Source organism: Vitis vinifera, chromosome 8 (assembly GCF_030704535.1).
Source record: "Vitis vinifera cultivar Pinot Noir 40024 chromosome 8, ASM3070453v1".
Taxonomy (NCBI): Eukaryota; Viridiplantae; Streptophyta; class Magnoliopsida; order Vitales; family Vitaceae; genus Vitis; species Vitis vinifera.
In genome coordinates this window covers 5,545,772-5,554,094 of record NC_081812.1, presented here as the reverse complement: position 1 = coordinate 5,554,094, position 8,323 = coordinate 5,545,772, and positions in this window count along the sequence as shown.

Sequence of the window (8,323 nt, the reverse complement as noted above, 5' to 3'; positions counted from 1 at the left end):
TAAATCTAACACTTGGTTAAATAGTCTTAGACCTTATAGTATAAAAAATTGGGGTGATCTACAATCAGTGTTTTTTTAGAAATTCTTTCCAACACATAGAACCAGTGCATTGAAAATGAGATCTCAAATTTCAAGGCTATGGAGGATGAGAAATTTTTTGCATGTTGGGAAAGATTCAGGGAGATGGTTGCAACATGCCCCCATCATGGATTTGACAATTGGATGCTAGTATCGTATTTCTATGAAGGCATGTCACCACCAATGAAACAACTTCTCGAGACTATGTGTAGAAGAGATTTCATGAATAAAAACCCCGATGAAGCATTTCAATTCCTTGATTATGTTGTCGAGTTATTTAGAAGTTGGGAAGAACCAATTGTCAAGGAACCATCTAGAGATAGAACAATGAACAGGGCAAGAGCTAGTGGAGTGTATACCTTACTAGAAGGTTTAGATGTCCAAGCAAAGTTTGCAACCATTATGAGAAGGTTTGATGATCTGGAAGCCAAGGGAGTTCAAGAGGTACAAATAGTCAATGAGGGAGTAACTCAACTATGATTGATATGTAAGTCTATAGAACATGGTGTGCAATCTTGTCCCACTCTACCTACAGTGAAAGACTTGTTTTCAAAGCAAGCCAATGCCTTAGTGACATACAAGTAATATTCTAGCAATTCTCCATATTCCAACACTTATAATCCGGGTTGGAGGAATCATCCAAATCTATCATGGAAAGGAGGTAATAATGGAGAGTTTTTACAGCAAGGAAACTAATATAAGGGTAATCAAACTAATTGGCAACAAGGTTTTCAACCACAAGGTATGCCATCTCCAAATTTTCAACAGCAACATCAAACCTCATCATCTAACTCAAGCCTGGAAGATATGATGAAAGAGTTTATATAGAAGCAAGACAAGCATAAAGGGGTTCAAAATAGGATAAATGCTCAAACATCTCAAGAACTAGCAGATATTCGAACCACTTTGAGCCAACTTTCTGTAGGTTTATCTCAAGAGAAAGGAAAGTTCCCAGCTTAACCATAGAAAAATTCGAGGAAAGTAAATGAAGTTTTTGAAGTGCAAAAGGAAGATTGTAATACAGTTATCACACTCAAAAATGGGAAAGAATATGAAGGGCCCAAGTTACTGCTAAGTGAAGATATTCCTACTAGAGATGAACCAATCGTGGAAAAAAAATGCTAGAAAAGAGAAAGAGTTTGAAAAATGTGAGAAAGTCATCATGAACAAAGACAAAAGGAGTGTTTCCAATCATGTGCCTTTCCCTTCAGCTATGTAGAGACACAAAGTGGGGGATAAGACTTTGGAGATTTTGGTAGTTTTGAAGCAAGTGCCTGTTTATGCAAAGTTCCTCAAAGACTTATGCACTGTGAAGAGAAGGATTAAATTAAGCAAGAAAGCATTCCTCACCGAGCAAGTCAGTGCCATCATTAAGAATAAGGCAATGGTGAAGTACAAAGATCCAAGTTGTCCTACCATCTCAGTCCAAATGGGAGACTCATTTGTGGAAAGGGCTTTGTTAGATTTGGGAGCTAGTGTAAATTTGCTTCCAACTTCAATCTATAAGCAATTGGGATTGGGAGAGCTTAAGGCTACTACCATTACACTCTTTTTAGCAAACCGTTTGATTAAAGTACCCAAAGGAGTAGTCAAAGATGTCTTGGTGCAAGTTGAAAAGTTCTACTACCCAGTGGACTTTGTGGTGTTAAATACAAAACCGTTGAAAAATGGTGTGAATTTTGTTCCAATTATTCTCGGGAGACCCTTCCTTGCTACAACTAATGCTCTTATTAACTGTCAAAATGGATTGATGCAGTTGTCTTTTGGGAACATGACAGTGGAAATGAATGTCTTCAATTCATGCAAGTAATCGATGGACCATGATGATATGGAGAATGAGGAAACATGCCTTATAGAGGCCTTGGTGCAAGAATACATAGAAAAGTTAATGGAAGAAAATATAGATGAATTTTTCTCTACAATCATTAATGAAGAATGTGTTGAAGTTGCTACAAAGTGGAAAGAAATATGTACCATTCAATCTTTGAACAGAGTTAAGAATGATGAAGAAAACAAAAAGGGGGAGGTTGAGATCAGCAAACCAGAGTTAAAGCCCCTACCACATGGGTTAAAGTATGTTTATTTAAAGGAAAATGAAGAAAAACCTGTGGTCATTTCAACTACATTAACTGAAAAGAAAGAAATCAAACTTTTGAAGGTGCTTAAAGAGAATAAAAGAGCGATTGGTTGGTTCATTTCAGATTTGAAAGGGATAAATCCTTTTATTTGCACGCATCATATTTATTTGGAAGAAAAATTAAAACCAGTAAGGCAACCACAAAGAAGACTAAATCCCCTTTGTAAAATGTAGTCAGAAATGAGGTATTGAAGCCTTTAGATGTAGGTATTATTTATCCTATTTCTGACAGTAGTTGGGTAAACCCCACTCAAGTAGTACCTAAGAAAAGCGGGCTAACTGTGGTGAAGAATGATGAAGAAGAGCTTATTCCTACAAGGTTGACTATAGGTTGGGGAGTATGCATTGATTTTAGGAAGTTGAATGCAGTCACCAAGAAAAATCATTTTCCATTACCTTTCTTATATCAGGTTTTGGAGAGGGTAGCTGGTCATGACTATTATTGCTTCTTGGATGGCTATTCAGACTACTTTCAAGTTGCCATTGCATTGGAGGATCAAGAAAAAACCACATTCACATGCCTATTTGGCACCTATGCTTATAAGTGCATGCCTTTTGGTTTTTGTAATGCGTTGACCACATTTCAAAGGTGTATGCTCAGTATCTTCAATGACATGGTAGAAAGAATCATGGAAGTTTTCATGGATGATCTAACAGTTTATGGGAAGACCTTTGATGATTGTTTCTTAAATTTGAAAAAAGTTTTGAAAAGGTGCATTGAAAATGATTTGGTCCTAAATTGGGAGAAATGTCACTTCATGGCAACCTCAGGGGTAGTACTTGGTCATATCATTTCTAGAAAGGGCATTCAGGTAGATCTAGCAAAAATTGAGCTCATCTCAAAGCTACATTCGCCTACTACTATTAAAGAGGTGAGACAATTTTTGGGGCATGTAGGTTTTTATTGGAGGTTCATACAGGACTTCTAAAAAATCTCTCAACCTCTTTGTGCTTTATTGCTTAAGGATGCGGAACTCATATGGACCAAAGCATGCCAAGAAACTTTTGAGACACTAAAGTCACTCCTCACTACTGCACCAATTGTGAGACCTCCCAATTGGTCTCTTCCATTTGAGTTGATGTGTGATGCTAGTGACTATGCAATGGGAGTCATACTAGGTCAAAGAGAGGATGGAAAACCATATGGTATTATGCTAGTAAGACCCCCAATAATGCTCAAAAGAACTACACAACTACTGAAAAAGAGCTCTTTGCAGTGGTGTTCGCACTTGATAAATTCAAGAACTACCTTTTGGGAACTTCAATAGTAATTTTTACTAATCATTCAACCTTAAAATATCTACTCAACAAAAAGGATGCCAAAACAAGACTTATCATATGGATCCTTCTTCTTCAAGAATTTAACATTCAAATCAAGGATAATCAAGGGGTAGAGAATGTAGTTGTTGATCATCTATCTCGAGTTAAAGTAGAGTCGCATTTCGAGGAAGCACAGATTAATGATGAGTTTCCTGATGATGCACTTTGTGTAGTGGAGAAGTTGCCTTGGTTCGCAAATATAGTCAACTATTTGGCAACCGGAGAGCTTCCCTCAGAATGGAACATGGAGACAAAGAAGTATTTTCTTTGGCGGGAAAAACACTATGCTTGGGATGATCCATATTTGTATATGTTTTTCCCTGATCAAATTATTCGAAGATGTGTTCCAGAGGATCAACAACAAGACATATTGCAAATGTGCCATAAGGGAGCTTGTGAAGGTCATTTTGCTTCGAGGAAGACTTCAACAAAAATTCTACAGAGTGGATTCTATTGGCCAACTATGTTCAAGGATTGTGACACTCACTGCAAAAGTTGTCCATAATGTCAACAACTGGGGAAAATCAACACAAGGTATCAAATGCCACAAAATTATATTTGTGTTGTTGAGGTCCTTGATTGTTGGGGACTTGACTTTATGGGACCATTCCCTCATTCTTTTGGTAACCTTTATATTTTGGTGGGAGTGGATTGTGTCTCTAAATGGGTAGAAGTAGTGGCATGCAAGAGCAATGATCACAAAGTGGTGCTCAAATTTTTAAAGGAGAATATTTTCTCTAGGTTTAGCATTCCGAGAGCAATCATTAGTGATGGAGGTTCACACTTTTGTAGCAAGCCCTTTTCCACTCTTTTGCATAAATATGGAGTGAGGCATAAAGTGTCTACCCCAAATCACCCTCAAACGAATGGGCAAGCTGAGCTAGCAAATCGGGAGATTAAGAGAATCCTCACCAAAGTAGTCAATACTACAAGAAAAGATTGGTCTACCAAGTTGAGTGATGCATATAAGATAGCCTATAAGACTGTCCTTGGCATGTCACCGTATCGGATTGTTTATGGTAAATCATGTCATTTTCCTGTAGAACTCGAACATCATGCTTATTGGGCTATAAAAAAGATGAACTTTGATTCGGATCAAGCTGGAGCTAAAAAGAAATATGATCTGAATGAACTTGAGGCATATCGAAATGAGAGTTATGAATGCTTATGTAATGCAAGGGAAAAACACAAATTCTACCACGACAAGCTTATTTTACGAAGGGAGTTTAAGCAAGGTGAAAAGGTGTTGTTGTACGACTCCAAGCTTCACATTTTTCCAAGAAAGCTTAGGCCAAGGTGGAATGACCCTTATGTGGTAAAAGAAGTCTTCCCTTATGGCACCGTGACCATTCGAAATCCGAGGACTGCTAATGAATTCAAAGTTAATGGTCAGCACTTAAAGCATTTCATTGAAAGATTTGAGACACAAGAGGAGAATCTCCATTTTCTTGATGGGGATGTTCAAAAGGGTTGAAATATTTTCTGAAAATCTAGTAGGTAATAATTAGATTTAGGTAAAACTTTTATTTATTTAATTTCATTTTTATTTTGTTTTATTTTTATTTGTTTATTTATTTATTTTCCTTTGTTTAGTTTTGCATTTTCAATTAGTCATTAGCAAAGTTCAGATTCTCACCATTTATATTTTTCTCTATGCATACTTTTGCTACTAATCTTGTTGCTTTTGTTCAAGACTAATTTATATGAAGTCCTCATAACAAACTTCTCATTCGATGATATTGAGGTAATATCTTCATTTTTCCTTTCTTTTGACCCATTATCCTACACATTGAGGACAATGTGTAATTTAGGTTTAGTGGGGAAGGCCTATTAACCCTAATTTTTTTCAAAAGTTTGCATGTTATCTTTGGTTAGTTAATGAGATTCTTGATTTGCCTTGGTAACTCATGGTTTATTTTGTATGAGAATGCTTTAAGTAGTACTATTTTTTTAGAATTTGAGAAAAAATACAGTTAGAACAAGAGTATTAGTTCACTTACCTTATCTTTATAAACCTTTAAGTGCAAAAATAGTTAGGTTGAATCCTTGGAATACCTTCAATTTTTCTTTGATGGTTATTTTCTATTTAAGACTCAAAGCACACACAAAGCACGTATTGATTACTACTCAAAAAGTGCTATTTTGTAGCTTGTAATTAATCCTTTTAAACACTTTTGAGTAGTAGTTATTGTCTTTTAACCCAATTAACATGTTAAGGACCCTTGCAATCATTTCTAATCAAATTGTGTAAGTTTTGGTGTTTTTGTTAGTAATTTGATCACCAAAACAATCCAAGATTGAGGAGAGTTATTTGGAATCCATGGCAAAGAAATGAAGAGCTCAAATTCATGAAGAACCAAGCTTTGGAGCTCCATAGCCCTTTGCCAAAGTCGTTCAAAGTATGAAAGGAGAGAAGCAAGGAGAGAGGAAAAACAGAGTGAAGAAAACAGAGGAAAGCTAGCTGCAGTCTTCTTTTGCACTTTTGGAGCACTTCTTGAAGTCCATTTTCTACATTCTATATACCATTTCAAATCTCAGGAAGTTAAGAATCCAATGCTTCAAACGGTGCGCGATTCGGAGTTGAAACGAAGAAGTTACAGCCACTGCAAGTCAATCACTCTAAAGTGTTGCGAAATCAGCCTTTTGTTGCGAGAATTTCGCAGCCTTTTTGTACAGTGTTGTGGATTTCCTCCTGAAGTTTCACGCCGCGATGGAAGCCAAACACCACAAGGTGGAAGCCAACTTAGCAGCCCTGCGAGTTTAACTTGTTGATGCGAAAATATTTCGCAGCCCTCTTGAGTGTCTGCGAAATCTCGCATACACCATTTTTCACCTGCGAAATGTTCCTGGAGCTTCCCGATATTTTTGCACCGACTCTTTTAGATATTTTTCTTCAGATTTTTGTGTCTAAATTTCCATTTTCTCCTTGTATTCAACCACTCATGTAATTCCTTAGCTAGGAAGTATCCAAGGAAGGGTAAATTACCTTCCTATATAAACTTTCTTGTAAACACTCTCAAGAGACGCTCGGGGAAGTATGTAATATATAGATATATCATATATAGAATCAAGGAACAGAGCACTTGCTCTGTTTTTCATATATATTCTTGTCTTCTCTTTCATTTTCATTTTCTAGCCAACCAAACTCTGAGGATTTTTCCACAGAGGATGAGAGGCTAAGCTTTTTGTCTCTTGGAGTAAGGAAAGCCGGGTAAGTTTCCACATGCATAAATTGGAAGTTTTGTTGTTTTAGTTTTTAATGAAGAGAAAGTGTGACCCGTTAGTGATTTCTATGTTTTTAGTTAACTTAAAACGCCTTTAAATCACCTGGGCCAACACTTGGTAAGGCAAGTGATCTCCAACCATGGAGATGCACTAGTTTACCCCTTGCGAGCCTTTGGGAGGTGACTTGAAGGTAGGATTTTCTAGAATAGCCAACACTTGGTAAGCTTTTGGACTCCAAGGAGACATCCATTAGTTATCTCTTACGAGCTTTTGACGGGTAATCCAAGGTTAAAGATCACCTTGAATGGCAAGTGCTAGGTGAGAGGCACGAGCCATTGCAAGGTGCATCAGTGAGAGGGATTTAGTGTTTGAACCCATTAATGGGAAGCATCTGTACAACACCGATTAGAGAATTAACTATATGTTAATTCTCTAATGCGAGGAAAAGAAACAAGTGACCGGAACTCCCTTTTTGTATGAGGAATCTGAGCCTAGTGATCTGAACTCCAAGAAACATCTTTCTTTGTAAGTAAAATCAGTTACTATTTTTAGTTAGCTTAAAACCAAACCTTTTTCATTTAAACATCTTTATGTTTTCTTTTAAAGCTAACCTTGAAATGAAAAGGCACCAATTCAGCTTTGAATTAATATCATTTGCAAAGTGAAAACCCATCCCAGTGAACGATCCTAGAGCCGCTATGCTATAGTAGCTTTGTCTTTGCTACCCTAGTATATGGTGTAATAGGTTATAAATTTTGTTGATTACTCCCTCAATCAAGGAGCACCAGCTGGACACGAATCAGTTGAGACACCAATTGGGCACGAATCAAATGGCATCGTTGCCGAGGATCGAACCCCGAATCAAATGGTGCCATTGCCACTACCGCTGCTAAGGACGAATCAAATGGCGCCGTTGCTGGGAATGGTGCCACTTTACAGTGATATCACCTTTCTAGAGTACTTGTGATCTTCATTACAAGTTTGGTGACTTTTCTTTTCCTTTTACTAACTCTTTTTATTTCTTTATTTTTCATATTTTAGTATACCTTTTATTTAGTTTTTAGTTTACCTTAATTTCTTAGAATTGTTTTTCTTTTGTTTTCTTTTGTGTTCTCTGTTTTTAATTCACAAATTGCTAGTTGTGCATACCATATTGAATACCATAGCAGAGGAAGCCATGAACTTCATGAGTTATGTGGCTGAATTTTCAAGAGAATGGGATGAACCAAATGCTAGAGATATGGGAAGAATGACGTCTCAACCTAAAGCTAAGGGTGAGATGTATATTTTGAATGATGGTATGAACATGAAGGCAGATATTGCAGCTATGGAAAGGAGATTGGATGAGCTAGAAATGAACCAGATGCAAGAAGTGCAAGCCATCTCTCAAACACCATTGCAAGCTATGCCTTGTGCCATTTGTCTATCTTATGAGCACTTGGTTGAAGAGTGTCCTATCATTCCAACGGAGAGGGAAATGTTTGGTGATTGCAACACCTACAATTCCAATTGGAGGGACCATCCAAATTTCTCTTGGAAACCACAGCCACCTCAGTACAAGCA